This window comes from Thunnus thynnus, chromosome 21 (genome assembly GCF_963924715.1).
Source record: "Thunnus thynnus chromosome 21, fThuThy2.1, whole genome shotgun sequence".
Classification (NCBI taxonomy): Eukaryota; Metazoa; Chordata; class Actinopteri; order Scombriformes; family Scombridae; genus Thunnus; species Thunnus thynnus.
This window is the reverse complement of record NC_089537.1, coordinates 5,791,533-5,818,147: the sequence shown is the minus strand read 5'-3', so window position 1 is coordinate 5,818,147 and position 26,615 is coordinate 5,791,533. Positions and strand designations below refer to the sequence as shown.

Genomic DNA, 26,615 nt, shown 5'->3' with positions numbered 1-26,615 from the left:
TTCAATTGTACTCTATCATTGTGGTCAGGAACACTTGCTGTGTTTTTTTTATCATGTCCTATTCATTAGAGGAGCCAAGGATGTCAAATGTATGGGTCCACATGATTCATTTCTTCACTGTATGTTAATGCTACACAAGACAACATTTATCTGAAATGAAACTCATGTGCTTCTCATAATCCTAAATCACAAAGTGGGCCTGGAATAGTGTTCAATCCCCTACTAATGAATGCTTTGCTCTGTGTGTACAAATACATTTAGTACAGTGTCAAGAATTGTCCCTCAGTGTACATGAAGTGTTGTGGTAAATTAGCAGTTAAGAACAAATGCTGGTCTGTGAAGGCTACGGGTGTATCGCTACACAAAATTCCCAGTTCGGTATGTACCTTGGTTTTGGGATCATGGTTTGGTACGATTTCAGTACAGCAGAAAAAAAGGCAGGTAGAAATAATATTTTGGTTCCTTATTTAGAAAAATGGAAACATTGGCATTGCAATTGCTCATTCGCCGTAACTATTACTGGAACAGTTTAGTTGTGCTGCAGTGGAAACTATTACTGAAGTGTTTTAGTTGTGCTGGAGTTACACCCCTAGTGAATTCTGAACCTGGAGCAAAAGATATGTAGACTAACAAAATTAACAAGATAAATACACTATTTACAGAAGACATTTTTTGGGGAATAAAATCCCTAAAAACTTCAGTCTGCAAAAGTGCTGATTTAAAAGGTTTAAGATGTTTAAATGAGATGGTAAATGTTATCCTCTTTATAATCTTTCTTATTAACTAGAGGTTTTTCAGACAAGTGAATTCAGATGGGACTTTTCAAAGTAAATTCAAACCACAACAATGAGTGCTTTTGAAAAATGATCCCTCATCTCTTGTGTTTGTTACTTGACAGTGGGAGGCTGTTTTTGCTCAACATTACATGACCCATTCAGTTCACTCTCCCAAGGAAGTAATATAACTGTGTCTTGTATTTGTTTGCCAGGTTTCTGTGCAGTTGCCAGGAGTTTAAACAGTGCTGTGAAAGAACAACATGGCAAGTTTATCCCAGACAAACAAACTTTTTTGAGGGGTAAGAGTCTTGTGTTTGTTTTAAAAATGCGTTTTATCCTCGAAGGTTTTTGAATAGAACAGCCTTCAACACATCTTTATTTCTCTGTTAAAACAAAGAAGTGAGTCAAAGACTTGAGTAATGCCAACACTGTGGCATTGGCACTGTGGCATGCTATCAGTCCTGGTTTAAGTACCTGATAAGAGACTGATGACTACAGAAAGGCCCTTTCAGCTGAGGCTAATTATGTATTTTACAGTCTCAGCTGACAAATGGTGCTGTCTGTGTATATTGTTGGAACGTAAAGGAGGATTTGTTGTTTCAATTAACATTCTGGCATCTAGTGCAAACTCAGAACAGCTCAGAACAGCTCAGAAGTAGAGAGAACAATGATAAAAAAACTTAGACAATGTAAAGTAGCAAGTGTTAAGTACTACTAGATAGTGCATGCAAGACTACTGTTACCATCTAAAGGTACAAGTGAAAATTAGAACAATTCTTTATCAAACATTTAAAATGAGAAAAAGTCGGCAGACTAGGAGGATGAGAGGGTGAGGGGTATAATTCCCAGATGACTTGAGGGTATGCGAATTATATAGTAGCAGGTAAACAAGAATGTTAACTAAATTCTCTTCAAAATGCAATTACTAATGATGGGGATCCATTGCACCAAGTATAGGAGAATTGGCAGACACCTTAAGCCTAATGGTCTCAAGATAATTCAGAGGTAGAAAAGGAGCAGGCCTGATGGAGTCTCGTCTCAGTTCTTACTGTGAAGTAAGATAATTGTGCTCTGATGCAACATTTGTCATCTTCTTTGTCTTAGACATGAATCGCTGAAAACATCAGGTCAAGCCTTTTTCATTCTGTCGCTATCCATGGTGCTGATGTCTAGTTAAATCATCACTTTGGATACAAGCAGAGTCAAACAAAAATCGTCTTATTTTTAGTGTCTTTATTCATATGACCTTGTTGATGTGAAATACAGTTGATGTTGATCATTTGAAAACTTAACTATTATGTAATTACAGTAGTTACAGTAGTAGGTACAATAGTTATTATATAACTGCAGTCAGATTTTCACACTAGGTTATTACTTGGTTATTAAGTACAGTATAAAGTATGGACATTTGAACCTCAGGAGCACTAGCAATTGCTTAAAATTATTAAGCATTAGATCAACATGTAGCAACATTGGACTACCAGAGTAACTCTTAGATGTTACATGGTTACAAAAACTAGAAAATCTGATACATTTAATATATTTTTAATATTAGATTTTATTTCAGTTTTTGTCACAATATCCCTATAATCTATAATTCCTATGCCAATATTTAGTCTTCTTTTAGAAAGAGAAAACGGTTTTTATAAACATTTTAATCATTTCCGATGATAATTATGTTTGAGAGCATATCTGTCGTAGTCCAATGAGCATTTAGAATAAATGATGAGAAAATTTTAAGTCGGAGAAAGGTCTGCTTAATTATTTAATGCCTCAAATGGATTCAGTAGCCTACATCAAATGGATGAACATCAAAAGGAGGATAAGGGGATGACAATTATTCTACCACAGAACTTCCCATTCACTCTAAATAAAACTCAGCTGAATATGCTGAATTTTGTAGGTAGAAAACGCTTTTAGTTTAACTCACATCACATGCGCTCCATCACAGAAAAATATGTGACTTTTCTCCTCATTTTCTATCATCCATTATCAATTCTGTTTCATTTGAATACCCACATGTACAAAAGTACCTTACTGGGGGCACAGAACAACAAAATAAAAGTTTAAAAGAATAGTTTCATGTTAAATTATATATTACAATGCTTTCCAGTATTGAAATTACATGAATTATATTTTAATTATAATGTTTATATATGTTACATTATAATCATGGTTACATCTGCAAAGAGTAATGGAAATGATGTGTTGACCAAAAAACACTGAAAGTATACATGCAAAATCAACATAGATAAGCTGTGATTATGTTTGAGTTTATCCATATTTTGACAGATTCAAGATAAGACAACTCCACAGGTATTGCCATTGTTGCACTACATCTGTGCAGCAAATAATAACAAAGGCACAGAGTAACTGCAGGGAGTCCAACATAATCCTGGCACACAGAGCAGCGCATTAACATTTAGATTTATTATACAGAACCATCCAATGTCAGTCAGTGTAGAGTTGGCTAGGAATTCAGTGTTTCTCTTAATAAGCCTGTTCGCTGACAAAATTATTCGTGGGCACAGTGGACGTTGAATGGATCAAATGTTTGACATTTCATTAATGGATGGATCGCCAGGTCATCCTGGTACCTCCAGCAAATGGAAAAAGGGACAGGACCCTGACCTCATAACCCCATGAAATGCTTTGTCAAGACGGATTACTGTCACTAAAGATGAACTTGGGTTGAATAGGTATACAGGTAGTTTAACTTGTCACACTATGATCGGGATACACTGTTTGCTTAACACCTTTTTCTGTTGACTCACCGCTTGTGATGTGTGATCATAACCAGTTGGCAAACAATGGAGAACATCGCATGTACTGTTAAAATTGAAACTGGCTTCTTGAATTTGAATTTTGGACTGAAGCTGCCAAAATGTTTTCCATTTATATGCCAGCTTTTTAAGTGCAAATGCATCTGAAACATTTATAGGACACTTTAAGTTTTCATAATCTATTTTGCTCTATGTGACCTTAACTAAGCAATGAGCTAAACTATGAGTATAGACTCATGAGTTATCCTTTGAGGATTGAGGGCGTCTAGCACCTTTTCAGTGGTAGAGAGAGCTGTGGGATATATTATAAGCATCAATGAAAAATTAATGAAAATAAACATCACATGCCAGTTTATTGTGTGCAGGTTTAATAGGCTGTTTTTATATAGCTGCAGCCAGGGAGAAATCCCCATTGAGTCCGAGGTGGGCGACATGAGGGGCTGATGACTGATAATGGGCCTATATCAGCCAGAAAAAAATGCTGCTTTGCTGGTCTTGCTCTAATTATGTGATTGAGAAATAGATACATTTTCTACACTCTAAATTTTGATAGATTTTAGATTATGTGTGGAGGTTGCACTCTGAATAGTTAAACAAATGCCCCTTGAGTCTGCAAATCGATATTCCCCCTTGGCTTAAAGTGTCAGAATGTCGGCACAACAAATTTGAGTCTGTGAGGAGTCAAATGAAATCAACTGAAGACTCTTGTGTTACGGTGATTTTGTTATTTACTGAGCGATAACAAGTCCTTTGTACCGATTTTCCCTTGTGCTTTTTACCCTATCTACACTTTCAACAGAGCAGAACATCTCATTTGGAATTTGAGGAAAAATGCTCAGGGAACAATGTAATCTAACTTGTTACAGGTTATCACAAGAGCCAACAATAAGGAGTTCATTCCCTATACTTTCGCTTATCCATATGGCTAAGGATTATATCTGCAACATTCTTCCTGTACTATGAAGTAATCAGATGTATGTACAATGTCATATTTATGCAGTTATCAGTATTATGCACAGAAGATATTGAAAATTACCTTTCAGTAAAGCAGCTGTAACCTACAGCATACTAAGTACTTAACTGGAAGTCTGGTACCTATGTTTTGGTTGCCAATAACGACAGAGTAGTTGCTATATTACAGTCACTTATAATCAAGTCGTAGTGGTCTTGTGTAATCAAGGCCGATGTTTCAGCAATGACAAAAGTCATGGTTAATGATTTTACACAACTATGTATTCTTTACATCTCTTTCTATGTCACAGTTAAAAAAAGGTGTCTTAACTTCAGCCTTTACAGAAAATACGCCCAGCAGTGGTATAAATTTGTTAATTTATTAAGTTTAGATTACATATTTGCAACGTAGTTAATGTATTTAGTGGGATGATTTACCCAAGGAAGAATAATCCCCTCTTGCAAGCGTGATCAGATCTGTACTGTACTGTCAGCTGTATTAGATTAGAGGTTTATTTGTCACATGTAATCATATAAGGTACAACTGCAGTGAAATGTAAGAGTCCTCTGTTCTGTCTGATGGGTATACAGAAAAGAGTCACCTGGTTGAATGGTAATGTCCTGTATTACAGGATTTAGCCAAGTTTCAGTGAAACAAAGGATATTACGGTTCCTGATATCCTGTTGGAAACTGATGTGGGCACGGAGGTCATCCAGTTTATTATCCAATGCTAGTATATCGGCTAGCAGGATGCTTGGCAGAGAAGGCAGAGTGTGGTCAGGATCCCAGCCGGTGTTTAATCCCTCTAAGTTTACCTGGGCGTTTCCTCTGATGTTGAAATGGATGCAGAGATGGACCCAGAGAGGGTCTTGCTTGTCTGTGAGGTCGGGATTGTAGCTGGTGTTTTTATCACCTTCACCTTTTCCCTGGTTTTTCCTCCAATGTTGAAATGGATGCAGAGATGGACCCAGAGATGGTCTTGCTTGTCTGTGTGGTCGGGATCTTAGCTGGTGTTTGTCCCCTTCACCTTTTCCTTGATGTTTACTCCGATGTTTACAGTTGAAAAACACGGCCGGCCAGGTAGCAGAGTCGACAGGAGGAGATGTTTACCAAGCTGTGAGTTGACCATTTCTCTATCCTGATGGGTGACCCGTAGTCATATGTTATCATTGTCTAATATTATTCACAAAAAGTACAAAAAATATTGTAAAAATAAAGAGTAAAGAGCATAAATTTGCATCAATTTAGTGGAGCTAGCGGAGAGGTGACTGGATAGGTCTGCACCTTCTAGAACAACAAGAAGTGGTTTTGCCAGGAGCCTGTAAGTGCTGTGTCCGTTGTGCATCTGCTGTGAGCTTTGTCATATTTTTTTTAGCTGTCTGTTCCTGTGAATCAGCCCTGCTAAGTTTTTTATGACACTTTTTGCACCTTTTGTTATCTTGTTTGGCTGTGAAATTATCTGAAAGACTTTACCCAAAACAATGCATAATTTTGTTCAAAAACAGGAAAATTGGCTGCTGGAAAAATCACTCATACCACATATACTGTAATTATTGACATTAACACAGAATTGCTCGCCTTTGTCTACTGGCCAACTGTTCCTGTGGAGCGCTGGACTTAGTGTTGTGTAACAATCTCATGTTTAGCACTTAAAACCCTACATGTGTAAAAACAGATGAAGCTAGTGGAAGTAACATGCATAAGACTGAGTTGGGTCACGCACCTGTGCTAAATCACTGAAGACAGCAAAAGAGGCTTTTTATTCGAGACATAAATGAGTGAAAGATAAAACATAAGTGGTGCTTTTTTTTTAAAGTACTCCTCTTTTGGCCGTGATATTTTGATATGAATGACACAAGTCAAGTGAGTGTTGTGTTATGTCTCATCTGAACACAGAACATCCTTCAGCCAAAAGAATGTACTTCATTTTTAAAATGGGAAAACAAATGCAAAAATAAGGGGCAAGCTTGAGCAAGAATATCATATCTTTAATATGACCGTCCTGATTTCTCCCTTATTGGAGTTACTGTATGTCCTTGAAATGAAACCACCCGACGAAGCACTCTGGACCTAATTTCATTTAACGGTAGGTTTTGCCAAGTCAGTGAACCTAAAATGATGCAGTTGAACTCTCCGGTCTCCAGTCTCTGTCAAGGAGGAGGGGGGAAGCGAATCAACCTTAGACAGGTTACCATGCTCTGGCCTCTAGTCAGCCTCAACTCCACCTGAACTTCATTGTATTTTAACCTTGCTTTTTTATGTCTCCTTCTTTTTCCTCCTACATGTTGTCCATTTTCTGCTCAACAGTGCTGCAAAATAAAACTACAGAAAAGCAGACAAAAACAATTTTTTTTTTTTTTTTCATGGTGTTACGGGTTATTAGGCATACAGGCACATTGAGCTGAGCCTCATTATCAGAGTAAAGATAAACTCAAAAAGCATTAAGGTTGGGACTCACTGATGTATAGCTATGATCGTCACATTGGTTATGCAAATGGGTGTCTGTGTTTTCCATGTGTGTATGAACTAGCTAAATATTCAGCAGTGTTCACATCTGTATACGTACGTGTACATGTCTATGTGTATGAGCGTTTGTCGTGTGACAGAGTTTACAGCGTGCTGGATGCTAATGTAAGCGGACTGACAAACAAAGCAGTAAACATTTCCTCATCGCTTTCCACTGACTTGGTGAATGTTAGAGACTCAGTGGTCCGATCTCATCATCTCAAACTAATAGGCCTTTATGCACATTGCACACACTGGAAATTTAGTGTAATAATTATCTAATTAATTGATGCAGATCAAAAGAATGCAAGCAGAAGAGAATGTGTTTAAGATTTTGCCTTAGGCAGCCCTCAGTGACCACAGTATGTGATATAAATGATACGCCTCATAGAATCTCATCTTCCTCCCCTTTAGCAATCGGCACTGCAAGCTATTGATGTTTGCCGCAATGCACTCGGTGCTTCTGGGCGATATTACTCTCAGATAAGTGCCAGCCAAAAAAAGGTCTGTTTTAACCTGTGATACCTTTTGTGGAAATAGGAGAGAAGCCACTTTGAAAATCAGTGACTTTGAGGTGGATGTTCTGTGGGATTATCATTTTGAAACGGTTGTGATCTCATTTATTTGCCACTTCCATTGCCTGTTGTCATCTGGCTCTGATTACTGAAAACAATATGAAGCACAAAGCTGACAGAGAGCATTAGAACAGGCGAGGGTTATGCGCCTTCAATTAAAAAGGAAGTATTTATTTTATATTCAGCACACTGTAGTGCTCTCTCTCAGTGCAACTGCATGGTCCATAAGTCTGATGCTTGTCTAAAATTGAACAGACTTTATAAGTAAATAACAAGCCACTACAATCTTTCTTTATTATCTGATAACCCGAGTTTGCTGTTTCTGAGGAGAGTTTGACTGTCATGTCTCTTCCCCCCCCTTTCTGAGATTCCTTTTTCAGGCTGTCAAGCCCCCATCTCAAATCACAGATAATCTAATTGACCCTCAACTGAGCCTCACTATTAAAGTGGAGTGGTCTGACCTCAAAGGCATTCAGAAAGCTACTTAAGCACTGGTGTTTTTTCAGTACTTAATTAAAGTGACACAAGCAGTATTCCCAGAGCGTTTAATCAAAGCATTCTTGAAGGTATGACAGTCTCTTTATTTCACTGAAGTGGACAACTGGTTTTCCTGTTCTACACATTCCAGTTTTCAGTGCAGACTATGATACAATATTAAACATGCAGATTTGATAGGCAGCTGCAATAATGTCTCGTGCATACAGTGCTACCTACTAGGGGTGTGACTGAATACAAATATGTCATTCAGCAAAGCACAAATAATGTTTTTTTAAGGATATTTGTTTCATACAAATATAAAAAATATTTGTTTTCGGGGAAAAAAAACATGTCAAATACCAGCGCACAAGTCGGTTACATCGCTATCTCAGTCTCTCTCCTCTGCTCCGCTGTTACGTCTTTCAGCAGGTCTCAACGAGGGGAGTCACATCCACCTGCTACATGATGCATATTTCCCCAACACCCGGAGTTGGGGGTGTTCCCCAGAGATAAAGCTGAACTACTGACACACATTTCATGCACAAGCTTCATGAACACTTATTGTAGCACTTTAATTTTCTAAAATTAAAAGCGTAATAAAAACAAAAACAGGAATTTTAAGTCTCTTTCCACTTTTATTTGAATACAAATACAAATAATTTTGCTGCCTCAACAAGTACAGATACAAATACAAACACTGGGCCCTCTGCACATCCCTACTACCCAAATGGCTGATGTTGGACTTTAACATATAAGTGGAGCAGAGTCAGTCTGAGTGCCAATCATTAAAAATGAATAGGCAATGAGATCCAGTTTGTGGTGTTTTTGGGAATCTTAATTTGCATTGTTTATTGATTAATATTTGAGGATACTGAAGGCTACTTTGTCACAGAGGTCCCATCAGCATTCGTATGCAAGCATCACAGTTCAACATTATTAGCCTCAAGCTGCACTTCTATAATCAGTCAGCCAGGTAATATTAAAAGGTGGGCTCTTTCAGGTTCTCAAGTGACATAACTGCCTTAATCAAACAGTTATCACGCAAGAGGCCAGAGGGATAGAGAATAATGAGAAAGCAATATCCAAGATTAAGAATTAGTCTTTTCTGTAATGGCTCTGTCTCACTGGGTCAATGGTGCATAATGGTATAGCATACAAAATTGGGATAAAGAAGATTTGAGGATGGTGCAGTGGGGTGACTCACACTGATGGAAACAAAATGCAGATAATTTGTCCTGTGCACAAAGTGGAAAAGTAGAGTACAAGAGTTACTGTTTTTTTTTTTTTTTTTCCTGCTCATAAACACAACATGCTTCCTTTGTTTGATGGTCTATCTGAGCCACTTTGTTTCCTCAGTAATAAAAGCTCTGTTTGTTATTGCCAGTGTGTGCATCTCTGCACTTGATGCATTAAGTTTGGAAGAAGTGAACTGAATCATTGCTGACAATTGCTGACAATGTCTGACAATATTAACTGCTGTGTTTACCAGTCAACACACTGACTGCTGCATTTAAGACAGCAAAATACTTTATTTCATTTTAGAAATGGACCCACCTCTCTCATACTGTACTGGTTGAGCTTTAGAAAGGATTAGTCTGTATTTCAGATTGTATTCAATATCTTTGGTCTGTGTGGCAACAATACTAGCCCTAAAAGTCCCAAAGGGAGGAACTTTCTCACTCTCTCTCTTCCATTTGTACTTTATTCTTTGCAAGCTGTATTGAAATATTGAACAGATGGAGTCTAATGCTGACAATGGCTATAAAAGGCTTATGAATAACTCCTCATAGCCTACCACATTTTTTCTCCTCTACATTATTCAGTTCCAGTTAGCTCCAAGTAAACTTTGAAAAGCTATTGCAATGTATTTAAACTGGAGCAGGTTAATGTGAATTTCTTAAAAAAAAAAAGAAAAATCTTCCCCGGAAAATAGAAGTTGTTTATCCATAATTCTATGAGCTGAAATGAATATAAAAACGGTTCCGTAAAGTGTTTTTCAAAGCTGTCCTTTATTGTAGACTGTAAAATAAAATATGCACTGTAATGTGATGCTCTGATGAAATAGGGAAAAATCCTTTCCACCTTGTTTCTAGTAATATTTATTGCATTCCTGTGGTTTTGACCTCATTTTTCTTCTTAATTGCAATGTCTGTAATGTTGATAATGTTTACAATGGATTATTAATAGAATGCCCCATTTACTATGTTTCTACCTGGTAACAATACATAAGCTCCTGATATGCTTCTGGTACCATTTCATAGGCTAAATACAGCAGGTTTAACCAACTGGTAGCTACCACTTTCAGCAACACTCAATATTAAAAAGCTTTCTGGGCTTTGCCTGTGAATACACACAGAGGCAACAAGGTGCATCCGTTATTAAACCATTTGTTAAGCGCTTAAACAACAAAAAGAAAATGTCTGTGTCCTTTTCGTTAAACTTTGGACTTAACCACCGATGAACAGAAACATCAAATGGTGGAGTACTTGAAACACACGAGGCTGAACATTCAACCTCGGCTTACTCAGGGTGAAGTTTCTCTTCGCTAATGAGTTCTAACCTATGGCGTTCCAACTCCAACTGTTGCTTCGCCTGAATGTGAGCTAATTCAGTTTCCCACACGCCGGCATCTTGTTTGAGCTTTTCTTGCTCCAGAGTGTGCTCCTGCTGAAATTGTAGCTGCAGGAGCTCCTGTTGTTGTTTAAAAGTCAGCTCTGGCCAAAACCCAGACAAAACACCTGGTATTTCATTAGTAACTTTACCTGACAAACTAGTGCCAGGGGATGCTACCTCATGAGGAGGATTATTGGCAGAAGTTAGGCTTACAGCTCTTGCACTTTTAAACTGAAGCAGGCAAAACTTTTTGACTCAATAAAGTGGCATTTAACTTGATCAGCATTGCAACTTTACATAGTTGATCTAGAAGGTCTATACTGTAGTGCTCAGCAATTCCAGCAGCTGATCTTTTTAGGAATTTATATTAAATATATATAAGATGAATTTCGGAGCTCTGCCCTTGGGGACTGAACAAATTCTTCAATATAAATCATTTCACAAAATGTACAAATTGTTAAAAAACAGTTGAGGGAGCAAATTGAAGAAAAACATTTTACCACATACCTAACACAAGATACTCAACCTTGCTTAAATCTAACTATGCACCACAGATGGACCACAGCTGCAGTCTAATAAGTCTACACAGGCTACTAAGTGATTCACTCAACCCTCAACTTCATACAGGATCAGTGGCAGGATTCTTTAAACACAAATCCCAGTGAACCGGTTAACTTGCAGCATGCCGAAAATCACTTAGAACCTGAGCCACTTGCTGCACAAAAACCACAAAGTAAAACCATAATTCAATTCATACTGCTCTGCTGCTCCCAGTGTTTTCTCACCATGCTGTCTGACTCCAGTAAGAACAAGTTGTCCCATATTCAACGCACTGCTTCCAAAATCATTGGTCGTCCAACCCCTAACCTCTCAGATATCAATAACGGAGAGCCATCACTCACATGGCACTCACCATAGCACATGACCCTGAATACCCCCTCAATGCTTTTTTCACTCTACTCCCATCTGGTCACAGATACAGAATACTTGATGGGAAAAAGGCATGTTTGAGCAGATGTTTTGTCCTCTCTGCTATAAAGCGGTTTTAAATTCCATTTCCCACAAATCACAAGATCACTCTATCTATTAGTCTTTTTATCTGCATGTATGTGATGAAATCAAAATCTGTGCACAGCACTCTCCTGCAATTAGTGTTGTATTTCCTGCTACAAAGCACTAAATATTCAAAGTACTGGGGAAATCAAAGAAATCCTGGACGAGCCCCTGTTTGTTACCACTCGGTTCAAGGCTGGCAAAGCAGAATTATAGTACAAAAAGTACTTTATTGAACCAAATAACTAAACATCAGGTGTGTAAATAGAGCAGAAGTAAGTAGTGTATGTATGTATGGATGTGTGTAACGATTGGTTTAGGCTTGATCAGAACTGGTTTGTATGTGTTGTCCGACCACGTTATAAATCAAAAGTGTCTATAGTTGTTCCAAACAGCTACACTTGATGCTGGAGTGAACAGTTGGCTGTCATAGAGACGTGGCAGATGTGATATTGTTTAAATACGGGGATAACACATTACAGTCTCTCCTTGAAGATGTTCATAGTGTTGCACTCGGTTGTTCACATGAAAAGTGACATGAACAGTTGAGTCGAACCCTGGCTCCTTTCTCACCGCTGCACAGCTTGCCAGTCACACTGCAATGTGGGTGTAAATGTTGGATCTTTAGTTTTGGAAACTTACAGAAATGGCCGTACATAGACCCCACCCCACTTCAACATTGGGAAGATATAGGGGGGGGGGGGGGTTCTGTAGCTAATTGATCTTCTGGCAAGCAGTTATGGCCCTTTTAAGTACTGTGTATTGCAAACAGAAAAACAGTGTAGATTTGGGAGGATGGTGGGAGCCTTAAGAAGGTTAGTCCTTTATGTACTTAGAGGACTGGCCCAGCACAGATGTTGCAGGTTTGCCTCCTTACTCCGCCTACCAACTACCTCCAGAAAGAAAATGCAGCAGAGTAAGAAAGGCAGGCAGAGTGGGTGCAGTCGTCACAGTATACTGTGCATCCTTGGCACACAACGTTTTTCAGGATTAATTTAGTTCTATCTTATCTCATTTTAAGGTGAGTGGGCACTGTGCAGCTGTGTCATTTTGGCAAATATAAGTTCTGGATCGGACTCTGGCAGGTTCCTGTTGTCAAAGGAGTCAGATTGAGATTAGGGCCAAAAAGAAAAAAAACTTCAGGAAATCTGTAATTGAAATTGCATCCATAAAATAGTGGAACATAAATCAAGTATAAACTGACTCTCCAGTCTCAGTAACAGTCTGCTGTAGAAGTAAAAAAAAATGAATCCATATGCGGATTTGTAATGTGTGGAAAAAAATTGATTAGGGTTCGATGAGCAGCTACTGTGAAACATCATCTGTCTAATGTGAATACACTACGCTTCTTCCTTTTCTTTTTTTTTTCCAGCAGCTTCAAGCCTCAAATCATGATTTCCCCAGAGCAACTGTTAATTATGTAATTCATGCTCATATAAAGATAACAGATCATCCATGTGTTTCTTGAATGAGTCACATGTCACAGTTATTTGTCTTTTTCGTTCTCTTATGCACAGTTATCACGCATGATTTACATATCTAAATGTACAAATGTCGTGCGCTGTCATGCTATCACACGCATGACCATGTGGAAAAATACTTAAACTGAATACTCACTCAACCAAAGACATCTGCTCTGTGTTTTAATTGTATTTCTTAGAGGTGAAAGTTAAATGATTTCTTTCAGAAGTGAAGTAAATAGAAGAAATCATTATACTGAATCTGAAAAGCCTGTTTAAACAGCACAAAATGGCTGCATGTGTTGATTATATATGTGAAATCTTAACCCATCAGTTTGTGCTATTTGTGACTTTTCCCTAGCCTTTTTTTTTTTAGTAAATCCAAGTTTACAGGATACATCTCAAAGTATCAGCACACTATATTTTACAGCTCTGCATAGTTTTATGTATATGTACAGTAAAGGCATCACAGATTAAGTGTAAATGTGCCTCATGGCAGAAAGCATTATCCATTAATACAATTCTACATAATTGACAGGAACAGGAAGCATTGCTTTCCACAGAGATAGTTTTGGTTAGAAGCAAAACCAGAATAATACAGAGTAGTACTTTTCTGTAGTTGATCAAAGTTTACATTAAATCTCAATTTCTTAACTTGTTTGATTATATATATTGTATTGAGATATTAGTATTTATATTATATTGTGGTCACTGAAAACATGTTCCACATTAGGTCTGTCTAATGTCACCTGGCTGCAAACCAATTTTGCCTACCTGGGGGACAATAAAGACAAACAAGTATAAAATAAAGACCATTGGAACTGAAAGAGTGTCATTCTCAATACCCACATTGGTCAAACTTGTTCACATTCAGACTCATGATGTAAGCTAAAGTAACCCACCAAAAAGATGAATGAGTTTATATATTGCAGGGATAAAACACTGCTAACAGTGTGAAGAAACTCAAACCTCCTGTAGCTCCATTTTGCAGGAAAAGCCCAACAGCAACAAAAGTTAAGCTTTGCTTGTGTATTAAGCACAGTAAGTGAGTGGTAGTTAGTTAGTAGTAGTAGTAATAGTAGAAGTAGAAGTAGTAGTAGTAGTAGTGGTATTGCATCTGTACACCTGCCACCTCACCCTTGTCTGTGCTTACTCAGGTGAAGGAGACTGCGAGTTTTTTACTACATTTTGGGGAACATCACACTTGTACAGGTTATCAAAGTGAGGAATGGGCCCTCTATACATTTTTAATAACACCATGCAGCCTAGTTTACTGCATGATACTGAATCAAAAAACTTTCCAATTTTAAGATGTTTCCCAAAACATAAGCCTAGAGATTTATGGCTCCACGTAAGAAGGATGATGTGTCAGCCCATTGGATTGTGAAGACAGTCAGAGACGGGGCTAGCAGAGGTCTTTCCAGCATAGGGGTGACTGGGCACATTGTTGTTTGTCTTCTACAAAATGAAGTCAGAACACCCCAGCCTTTGGAGATTTGTCTTGAATTATGCCTCCTCCGACTCATTCTGCTCAGATGAAGAAAAGTAAAATTGAACCTGTTGAAGTTTAGCGAGCACAATGGTTACTCTTGGGCATCCACTTTTATAGTTAATTAAAACTGAAGCAAAAAAAACCCAACAAGCAATCCACAGAGTGATTAGCACATCCGCAATCATCCATCTTATTGTTTGATATCTCCCACATGACCTTTCATGACTGACTCTGAGTCATGAGTACTATGATATCATGGCAAAAAAGACAACAAGTATTACCCTGTTGGCTACAGACTCGTAGCACCTTTTGTGCTGCCCATTTTTTTGGTTCTGTTCAGGTTCCATATTGGGTAACTGGCACCAGTTATGGCAACCAGTTTAGGCAAGATGGACTGTTTGATGCTGTTGCCACATTTTCTCTTGACTGTTGCACTGGCCAAAGCATTCGATTGTCAAATTCCAGACTCTCTCCATCCCACTCCTCCCTTTTTTAAAACACCATCCTCTCCTTCTTATTTTTTTTTTTTAAAGCACACTAGAAACACGTATTTTCCCCTCCATAGAGAGGCTGCTCTCTGCTCCAGTGTCGGTACTCAAATTGTTTTCAAATGAGAAAAAATGACTCTAAAGGTCTAAAAAAACAGCTAGAGCCAGGGTTCCCTCCTGGGACAGCAATCTAAGCTGCATACCATGTAAACACAAACTACATATTACATGTCTCTGTCCACTTCACTGTAACCCAGACGCTTTTCACAGTATCACCAGGAACTCAGTGAACACTGTACTGGCACAATATGTTGATTTTTAACTATTCCGATTCTGTCATCCTTATATCAAATATTCTATTCTGCACTCTTACAGTGGTTCCCCAACAGACAACGCTGTTCATTTTGAAGTTTTTATTAAATTATTAGTGATGATTTAATGATTAATGATGATTAGTGAAGACCCAAAAAGTGAAGTAATTTCAGTTTATTCAAGGCCACAAAGTATATTTTAGTAGAACTGAAACAACTAATTGATTAATTGATTAGTCAGTAAATTAATCTGCAATATTTAGATATGTTCACTTCAGTTTTGGGAAATTGTGACTGCATTTTTCACTTTTTTGGACATGTTATTGACTAAAAGATTATTATATTAATCAAGAAAAGAATTAGCAGAGTGATAAGAAAAATAATCATTGCAGCCCTATATTTCAGAGTTGTATTTTTTTCATGAAGTCATCTGACTTGTTTGATTTTTTTTTTTTTTTTTTTGAGTGGATTAGTCAGAGTTTTGTGGCCTCCTTTGAAACTCTCAACATTAACAATTAAAAAGGCACCCGGCTGTCGCTGTCTCGTTAATCTCAGTCACAACTGAGAAACTCACTACTCTCTGTGGCCTCTATTTACAGGTAAACACAATACATTAACCCCCCTCCCGCCCCCCTCAACTCGAATCTTGCTCATATCCGTCCTCCTCCCCTGGCCCCCCTTGCATCCTCTCCCCCTTACATTGTGTCCTATTCATCACAGGCACTACACACACTGAGGAAAGTACGATCATGCTGACCTTGAGGAAGTCTCGCTCATAAGAAGACTCACCCAGGCCAAGATCTAGGGTCTGTCAAGATGATTTCTTATTCTATTTAATGGAAGAAGTGCAATGCTTTATCACTCCCCAGGTTCATGGTTTATATAAGGCATAAGGACCAACCCTTTTTGAAATGGTAAGCTGTTAAGTCAAAAACGCTGCGCACCAAAAAGATGTCCTTAAGAGTCACAGTGATTTAGGTGCAAGGGGGGTAATTTTATGTTAAATTGGCACTCTTCTGAATAGTAAACTAAGAAACAAATGACAATGTCCTCCTATCTCCTCAATGACATTTTATGCTCAGGCATTTGTTGGAAGATAAGCATGAATGAATACAGAGGGAAGTGTTTCTTTGTCCTTGCGCTCTCATCTAAGACCACAGTTGAGAGTGTTTTGCTACAACAAAGGTTTTCGATTGGATGGAAAAGCCTACTTCTTCTGCAGGAGGTATATTGCATTAATCATTTTATACCAAGTCTGTTTTTTAAAATGCTTTTTTGTAATTTTGTTTCATTTTTCTAGTAATAGTCACAATGTTGCAAAAATGATAATTTATGAAATTACACATGTAGAATTTGTGGCGATCTAGCTTTTTCCTCTTGGTGTAAAACCTCTCTGGAGCTCTAACTTTGACCACTAACAACTAACATGAAACACTCAGCTAGAAACTGTTTTTGATCAGTAACAACAACTTCAATCAGCACATTAGGAGTCTTATTCAGCCCTGTTATTGACAAATCAGAAGCAGTGCCAAATAAGTCAAACCAATGCTCCCCAAAAACATAGTTGAACAATTTATCCACACCCTCATTTCCTCCCATCTTGACTACTACAGTTCATTATTACTTGTCTAAACAGTGCAGCAATCGCCTGTCTACAGTTGGTGCAGAACGCAGCAGCAGGACCTCTCACAAATGCTCGACGTAGGGAACACATAACTCCAGTCCTGGCCGAACTACACTGAGTTCCGTTTAAGATTATATTGATTACTTTCAGATCCCTACATGGTCTGGCTCCACTTCAGATCTCTTAACCCCTTATTCTGCACCAAGATCCCTCAGATCAGAGAATCAAATGTTAAAAGTTCCACGGTCCAGGCTTCAAACAAAGCCGGATCATGCTTTTACTCTTTCAGCTCCAAAGCTGTGGAACAAACTCCCCCTCAGTACCAGATCAGCTGAGTCAGAGCTTGAGTTTAAAAAACTTTTAAAAGCCCATCTGTACACACTGGCTTTTGTATAATATTTTTATTCAGATGTTTTAATGTTGTTCTTTTTAAATTTTTTATTTCTCTATGTTTGAGCATGCTCGCTATCTTTGCACCTATATTATATGGCATTATATTTTGTGAAGCACCTTGTACCTCTGAAAGGCACTATAGAAATGAAGTTCATTATCATTTACTATAAAAGGTTTGAGTTACATTTTAGTTTATAAATGAGGAATAAAAGTCTAGTTCAGTATTATTAAATGATTCAGTAAAAGAGCAAAGACAATGAAGTTCCATGGTATGTTTCACAGACTTTATCGTAGCTGTGGTCACAGAGTGGAACCTCAATCATATCACCAGTAGGTGACATGACTGGCAGTCTAACACTATTCTCAGAACATGATAATAATATAAATGAGCAGGCTGATATTTCATGGGTAAGTGCAGCTGAATTTTGCAGTTAGCTCCTATCCTCCCATATCAAACGGCTGCCTGCTGCTGTGCTAGCTCAGCCTCTGTTCTACTCCAGTAAGTTATGATGTAATTTTCCTCAGTGCCATGATAACGATAAGAGGAGATACCAAAAGGAGTGACTTTCATGGGTAAATATTTTAAATTAAACTTCAGCACCTACACAAGCAATTCTATGCACATACTGCAGACTTGGAATTACACCTCAGATGTTGTAAATCATATGAAACAGTTTCCAAATGTGTATATCCTTTTTGTTCTGTCAGTTCGTAGTCAGAACTGTAGTTTTGTTAAGTTAAGCCATCTTAAAATGGCTTTATACCATATCCTACCTTGTACAATATGCATCACAGTATCTAAGACTGAGAAGATGTATGAATTTGGTGTAAGATACTGTGATAGGATTACTGAACAGATTGGAAATAGACTAAAACATTAATGCTGCACTGGTTGCATTTAAAGTAGTTTATATGCTAGGGAGGGTAACTTGCTCAAGTGTGTTAAGCAAAATGTGAAATGTTATACTTTGTGAGAGGTACTTCACAGGAAGGTGGTGTCTGCTGCACTGGGAAATGATGTGATTTAAGGAGCACATTTGCTTTTAATGAAATGAAGATGAGTTTTGACGTGGATGAATAAAAGTGAAAATTTTATGTGGCATACAGTAGAGGACAGAATTAATTGCAAAGGCTTCTTGAAAAGAGGGAAAGGGAAATACTGTTGCTAGATACACTAGCATGAGACCTCTTACATCAGATGTTCTTGATCACAGGCTAGGGCTGTCACTTTTTATTCGAACTTTTGTTCAAACGTGGCGAAAAATGATATATTCAAACTGTAATGACCTGCTCAAACTCAAAATTTAAAGTCTATGAGTGCAACGGACCGTTTGAAGTAGTTTGACTTGTGATCCAGCAGAGGGCGTTCTTAAAATTCACTCTCAGCTCGACCTATTGCGTGTTCTTTGACCTCATCAGTAAACTTAGCTAATAAATAAAATTGGAGAAGGACAGTAGCGAGCAAAGCCATCCTGATTGGATAATCATGACACCGAAGCATCTGAAAAGCAGTGTTTCGGGGGGCTACCTCGAAGATGGCAAGCCGTTTACCAAATTTGTAAAAATCACCTGCCTTACTCTACAACAGCAACAAATCTGAGGATTCACTTGTTATCTTACAACACAAATGTGGCAGCGGAGGCATCAAACGAGTAGAGCAATGTGAACTCTACAACTTGTCTGACACAGCACTATCTCAAGACACATATTGCAGTTGTATGAGACCACACAGGAAAATATAAAGACTGTACTGAACAGTAAGACGCTCTCTCTTACCACTGACAGATGGACATCGCTGGCCATATATGCGTATGACAGCAAATTGTATCTCCAACACATTACAGTATATTGGTTGTATTCAAATTAATTTGAACAAATTGCTTGTTAGTTCAAATTTGTTTGAACTTGACTGTTTGAAAAAGTGACAGCCCTATCACATTTCTTTGATACTTTTTTTTTTTGGAATAAGCTTTTTTAAAGCTTTTTTGTTATCAATGATAAAGTTGAAGTGCCAAAAAATTGTTTGAGTCACTTGTCAAGCAAAACATTCACCGGTTTCAGATTCTCAAATGTGAGAATCTGCTACTTCTCACTGTTTCCTATCATTATCCTGTGAGTAACTTTGGATTTTGGGCTGTTTGTCAGCCAAAAAGACATATCTTTTCAATATTTTTTTAAAGAAATAGTCAACAGATTCATTGCTAATCAAAAAACAGCAATTGCTGCCCTAATACCAGCATCTATAACTAGTACTGCATCTCATTGGTCACCACAGAACGGATTTTTTTGGTAACACCTCAACTCAAGTGAAAATAAACATGTATGAATTTTATTGATCCCTCAAAGCCATTATCTGTTTAAAAAAAAAAAGCAAGAGGTATGCTAATGGCCTAGAAGTTGTCTGCAAGATTTAATCAATTCACCAGAATGGAGTATTCCATATCTATTTCTATCTCACACTTTTCTGCAGGAGTGCTACATCGCTGCTCAGCCCATATAATGAAAGGCCCCCTAGCACCCTCTCCAGAAATCATTACAATCTCCCTCTACCTCTAGGGTCAGTAAACTAATAGTCATTCACCTGTGTGACAGGAAATCTTTCCCAAGTTGCCATTGGGGGCCAGTGAGGTTGTGTTTAAGGTTATAGAGTCGAGTCCAACCAGAGATGACTGTTTATTGTTTGGATGGTTCCTGATGATTAAATGAGTGTCGGGCAGAAAGTATTTCATCACAAATGCAAAGGATGGGTATGACGTATATAACCTGCTAATTGCCTGTCTGCTTGAAACTGGCAAGTGGTATAAATGCGTTATTCTGTGCTTGCCAAATGTGGAGACACAACAAAGAACAACTTTATAAATAGTAGAGTCAACATATTGGCATAGAAGCACCCTTCATCATCCACTTGTGCTTGTGCCTGTTCATGGCCTCTGGTGATTTTTTTTTTTCCATGACCACAACCGTTTGTGCCCACTGTTGGCTGAGAATCTGTGGTGGATTTCTCAAAGGGATGGCCCAAATGTAGTCAAAGGCACAAAGGCTCCGGGGTCTCTTTGGACTATTTTAAGACTTTGCTCTGCAGTATTCAAAACATGTATGAAAGAAAGTTCATAAATAAAGTACATTTACAAAAGTAGAGACAATTAATTGACCTCAAAATATCTTCACAGGGAATGGTTGTGAATGGAAATGCACTGAAGTAAACTTAAAGTAAACTTAGAAAAGCAGCTTAATAATGTCAATGACATTTCAAAAGAAATGTTTGTCATTTCATTTGACCTTTTTAACTGTAGCCATTGTGGACTTTAACAGTGCAGATGAGCCACAACAGGGCTTAGATATGAGTAATAATCAATGTAATCAATCAAACTCTGCACAAACAAAGTCAAGTCTCAAAAGACCAGCCTCACCTTTTTATCTCGCACAGCACACCAGCTCACTGTTTTGTATGTTCATAAGGTAAAACAATTGTCTCCTAAATATAAAATGGTATAACTTCTGGTAACTGCATCCTTCCTATGTCTATTTTCACCACCACTTCAAAAAACGTGTATATACCACAGGGGGAAGGTTATATTTGTTTGCTTTCCAGAAAAAGGTTTTACCTCTGCGGGGCTTTTCTACCACAGAGAGAAAGAAACACCATGTCCAAAAAGCTGACAAACGAACAGAGACAAATCTATATAAATAATTGCTAACTGGAGTGAAAAGGAGTTGCCCATCATTCAAGGCAGAAGTGTGCGCAATATCTCCTGGAGATTGAGAGTCATCCATCACTGCATGACTTTAATTTGAGATGTTTAGGACTCTCGCTGATGATTGTCTGAGAGCTGAGGAGAGCCCTGTCTTAGAGGTCTGCAGGGGTCTTGGCTGAGTGTAGCTCGCTGTGGGAGAAATTGCTGCCTGACACAAAGCACATTCATAGACGTACAATAGTTTCATCTAAGATTGGTCTTGAGACTGCAGGACAGAACAACCGAACCCACTGCCTGATTAGCATTCAGATGCTTTTAACAGTGCAAGCCACTTTCTGACAGTTAGCTTATTACATCTTATGGTGCTACAGAAATACACACAGACAGATGGGGCTGAACAACATGCAAAAAAAAAAAAATCGTATTGGGAATATGTTGATAGATATTGCAATATGAGTCACGACAGTAGGAATGGTAATTTTTGCACTGAAAAAAATATAAAGATGATGATGTGGTTTTTGCATGTTGCCTTATGTCTGGAGAATATGATTTGTAAGTCGGGGCATCTCTGTAACACCACAGTGCTTCAATTATAATGTGACACATTTTAACTTTATCAAGAAATTGCAGCTCCTGCACTCGACCATATTGCGATTTCGCTAACATTTCGGTTAATTGTCCAGCCCTACAGATGGACACAGTTTTTAGGCTCACACACATTCACATATGCACACTCGGACACACCTCATTTAGAGCGGAATGATGTCAAAATGAGTCCATTGAGTGGGGGGGGGGGCGGAGATTGAAGAGCCCAAGGTAAAGAGAGTCTGGAGACTTCAAATAATCTCAGGTATTGATTCTATTTAAGCCCAAGGCTCTTGATGTTCACTTACTTCAAAATGCGGTGATAGGTGGCATATCCGGATGAATGATCGCTGTAGTTCTGCTTACGGTAAAGGCTGCAGACTATCCATAAATAACGGCTCACCCTAATCAAACAGTGCAGCGGATGCAAAGATATGATGACAGCTTAGTGGACATGTGCTTTAATTTACCGCGAAGCACTCAGTCTTGCCATTAAATTTACATGGACACAGCAAGAGGAGAGAAAGGCATAAGGAGCGGGTTGACTTTACATTCACCTCGGCTCTGCTGTCTCGCTGTGGCAGATTCATATCCGTCAGGCCATGAATAACATCTTTTGCTTTTGTCACTCTGTGTTCCTTCTGGAGTCACATGATTATATGAAACAATTAAGATAGATATGTTTGATGACATAAAAATAAACCAATATGACATGTTTCACAGTTGTCACAGACAATGAATAAACCAGCACATTCAAGCAGTATTGTCTGCTGTACCCAAGTAGTAATATCTTTTCAGAAATCATAAAAAAACTAATCAATCTCAACTGCAGAGTGATATAATAAAGATGTAATTGCATCGGCCAATATGAATTGAGATTTGATTAAAGCAGTGTAAATAGAAGGCTGTGTGGTACAGTGCGATACAAGGTGATCTGATGTAACACTATGACTATAATACGATATGATAGGATGCTGCTCGCTGTCTTTGCAGAGAAGTTTCACCCATCAAGGGCAGCACTGAAAGTGTGCAACATGCACAAATAACAGAAACCTGATATTCTGAATATGGGAAGTTAGTCGAAAGGTTAATGACTGTGTTAGAAAAAAATGTTTCCTTCCACTTCACTCTAGATAGGTGAATTTCTTTTTTATCATGATACGCACCTGAGCCAGGTAGTATCACTGCCATCACTTAATATAGCACAAGTATATTGTGTGTCTCTTCATTTATCCCCTCTAATGCAGTTATAATACCTGAATGGTTGGTGGCTTCATGCCCTGAATTCTCATTTTCTGCACAGTAGCCTCTGTGTACTCAAAGGGTCCAGCTCCTCTTTTCCTTTGAAAGTGGACTCCTTGGAGCGTAATTTGATTATTCCAAAGCAGGTGTTTTCAGCTGAATGCTGATAAGAAGACTCACTGCCTCTGACAGTAAAGTGAGTTACATTAGATGTGCTTAAAATAGTGGAAGGCAAGAGTTTACTTATTTATTTTTTTTATCTAATCTGTAGGTCTAGATTGGATTGACTTTGAAAAGATGTGCTAGAAATCACAAAGCATCTCTTCAGTCAGACTGAAATAATGTTACACACATACAGGGAATGGGAAGTGAATAATCAGCATTATTTCTGGTGCAGGAGTAACAATGCATATTGGTTGGTAAATCCATGAAGTGGCATCATTGGATTATGTGTGTCCCTGTCCATGTGGCTGCCAGTTGCTCAAACACTAGACACATTCAATGCACTTGAGGTAATTGTGCCTTGGAAGATTTGAAAGGAAGCAAATTTGATGCTGTAACAACTTGCAGCGGGACCACTGATGTAACAATCAAATATATAAGTTCAAAGCAGATGTAGCCCAGCATCGCTCGGGGGTACATTCTCTATATTTTGTGTCCTTATATTTCCTTTCTGCCTCATCCGAATAAGCATCTGCTGCTGCTGCGGAATGGGGGCAAGGTTGCATCTGTGATCCCATGTTTCCCAGCAAATCAGATTCTGTCAAGCCTCTTTGATATCCCTCCCAGATTGTTTTCTCTAATCCCTTTCCACACCACAAGAATGGTCTTACCCACTAATAATATTGCTGATATACACTGTGTGCAAACAAAAGGCGTAATCTCGAGCCTGTGATTGAGCCATCACACTGAGTGCGCTTACTCTCAACTGAAAACACTTTTATTAACACTGCGCTGTGTAAACAGATTCTACACTATCTGTTACATTGAAACAGAATACGATTGTCCTTGATGCTGCCATTTCCATGTAGAACGCACTATCGAATAATATAATTCCCAACTCCATAATAATCGTAGAAGAATCGCGTGAAATATGGTTAAAATGTTTGTAGTTCGGTGGCTTATTTACGCACAGCTTGGATCAACTTGCCAAAACCACTTGACATGCCACGGTGTGATGAACACTCTCCAACAGAGAGTTGAAAAAGCTACGCCACCTTTCATATGCAGATGAACTAAAATAACTCAGACCTACAAATGAGGTCGGCACATCCAGAGCTAAGTGCCGGCTGAGATGTGAAACAATCTGCTTTAAATGACACTTAAACTGCATTCTAGTGTCGTTCCCACAAACCGTGACAGAAAGCACAAGAGAGACACAACAGAGCAAGTGTCTGCGATCGTGCGACTTGAAACAGCAGTCCTGTTTCTCACAACTCCTTTGGTTTGAAACGTTGTCAAGGGCACAAGCTGATACACATTTTCATCCCACTTAACCAGATCTTTGAAAGATGTGTCTCAACTGTGCTTTGCTCAGGGAATGATACCTATAACATAATCAAATAAAACACCTTCAGTTATGTGAAGCTCTGTCAACAAACTATGAAAAATGAATATAAACTGCACCATCCGAGTCACGGTAGAGTTGCTGAAAATCTTGTTTGTTAATTCCTATGAAGGTGAAAACTAAGGCACATGTGAAATACCTACAGGCAGAGTAAGATCAGCTTAAAGAGAGGATACACTTACCCTCAGTGGGACACTTTAAAGCAGAGACGTCGCCAGTTTAATCCAAACAGTCACTGAATCAAACTGTCCTCCAACCTTTTTACGCAAGAGCAGACTCTCTCCTTTGTAGCTTTTAACTCCTCTTTTTTAATTCCCTCTCTCACCCTGCCTTCCTCTTTGGTGCCTTTCTTTCATTATCCCGCTCTCTGTGTACAGTTTGAGCCCACGCTGGAACAGAACGGATGCTCCTGAGTGTATGCGCCTGTGTGCAAAGGTACGGAGACAACAGCTTTCAGAATAGCTGGAGAAATTACACAGGAGCTGTACCAAAGTGGAGTGTGTCCGTGTGGTTATAGAATGACGACCGAGAGAGAGCGCGCGAGTGAGTGAGCCGCGAAGTGAGAGAAAGAAGCTTGTGTGTGTGTGTGTGTGTGTGCATTCATTAGAGTGAGTGAGAGAGGAAGTGTGTGAAGGAGAGAGAGAGAGAGGGAGAGAGAGAGAGAGAGTGAGGAAGAGAGAATGTGAGAGGGTTTGTGAGCGCTGCTGGCTCAGTGGTGAGCGACAGTCGTGATTGCTTTGGCGTAAGGCAGTAGCGCAAACCCCCCCCCCCCCCTCCCCTGCCCCCCCCCCCCCTCCTTTGCTCGTCAGGTCCCCTGAGCTCTGGGGGATCTTCATCATCAAGCAGATTAGAGCCAACTAGCAAGCACCACCCCCCCACCCCCCCAATGACATACACACACACACACACAGAACCAATGGTGTGTGCTGTGGTCACTGGGGATTTTCTAATTGGAGAGACACTCTCAGATGCTGCTTTTGACCAGAGCTCATATGATGACAGATGCTTTAATTTCCAACTGAAATTGATAAACTTCACCCTTTTTACAGTGGGGAAAAAAAAAAAAAAAAGTTTTGGTGATAAATCCAGTAGTGTTGTTTGGGGAGGTTGGGGGGGTGTAAGACATTGGAGTCAAGGGTGTGGTGATTTGGGCATCCATTATTCTTTAACTGACAGCTGAGCCAGCAAGGGGAAGCAGCTATAATGTAAACAAACTTGTTCTTGTAACCTGCAAGCCAAATCACAGACCGCTAGCAATGCAGAGGAACTGTTTGCTGCAACGTTACGACACAACGACATGCATATTTCACAGCATTGAAATATGATCTGAATCTGGAAATTGGCCATTGAATTTTAAAACTGTTTAACCTGCTTCAACTGACTACCTAGTACCCATGTAGCCTTCCTACATGACAGGAACAAGTGCATTTTTTCCCTTTGAGGGAATTAGTTTGGCTTTCAGGTTGAGCTAGCCAACTGGCGAGACAAGATATGTTTTAATGCTTTTATACAAAAGTGACACATTGCAGCATGCAAGCAAGCTAATGTTTTCCACAAATCTTTTGTTTCCGTGTCATTGGCTGCTGAATGGCTTGCTGTTAGTGTCACTGTCACGCCGCAATAGGCAACTGACAATTACTGCTTTATGCTAAGCCAATTTAGAATCAAATGTTTTTTTGATTGGCTTATGCAAATTGGTTCTCCACCTACGTAGGTAAATACCCAATTGTAACCCCCAATGGCAGATGCTCACAGGAGTGTCTGTCCTTAAAGGGAGGCCGCAAGACTTGTTATTTACAAAGCATAGACAGTATATTGATGTAGCAGAGAAACCCATTTTCATTTCATCTGGACGTAAATGGTAGCGCAGTAATGAGACCATGTATATGAGTGCAAATGTGTTTCTATATTCACATCAGACACATTTCAAAAAAACCATCCATGCTGAGTATTTTTCCAGTGTTCATATCTGTAGGTGGTAGATTTAGGGTGAATTTTTAAAGTTAGGTTCAGGAACCTGCTGG

At 38.8% G+C, this 26,615-nt stretch overlaps 1 protein-coding gene across 1 annotated transcript in view; it reads right to left on the bottom strand.

Moving 5' to 3' along the window:
* Positions 1 to 25,119, bottom strand: part of LOC137173481 (cadherin-12-like) — a 101,897-nt gene extending 76,778 nt beyond the window's left edge. The window contains exon 1 of the mRNA XM_067578354.1: positions 24,774 to 25,119. The gene's annotated coding sequence lies outside the window, so the exon portion shown is untranslated. The remainder of the gene's footprint in view (positions 1 to 24,773) is intronic.
* Between the last annotated feature and the right edge of the window lie 1,496 nt (positions 25,120 to 26,615).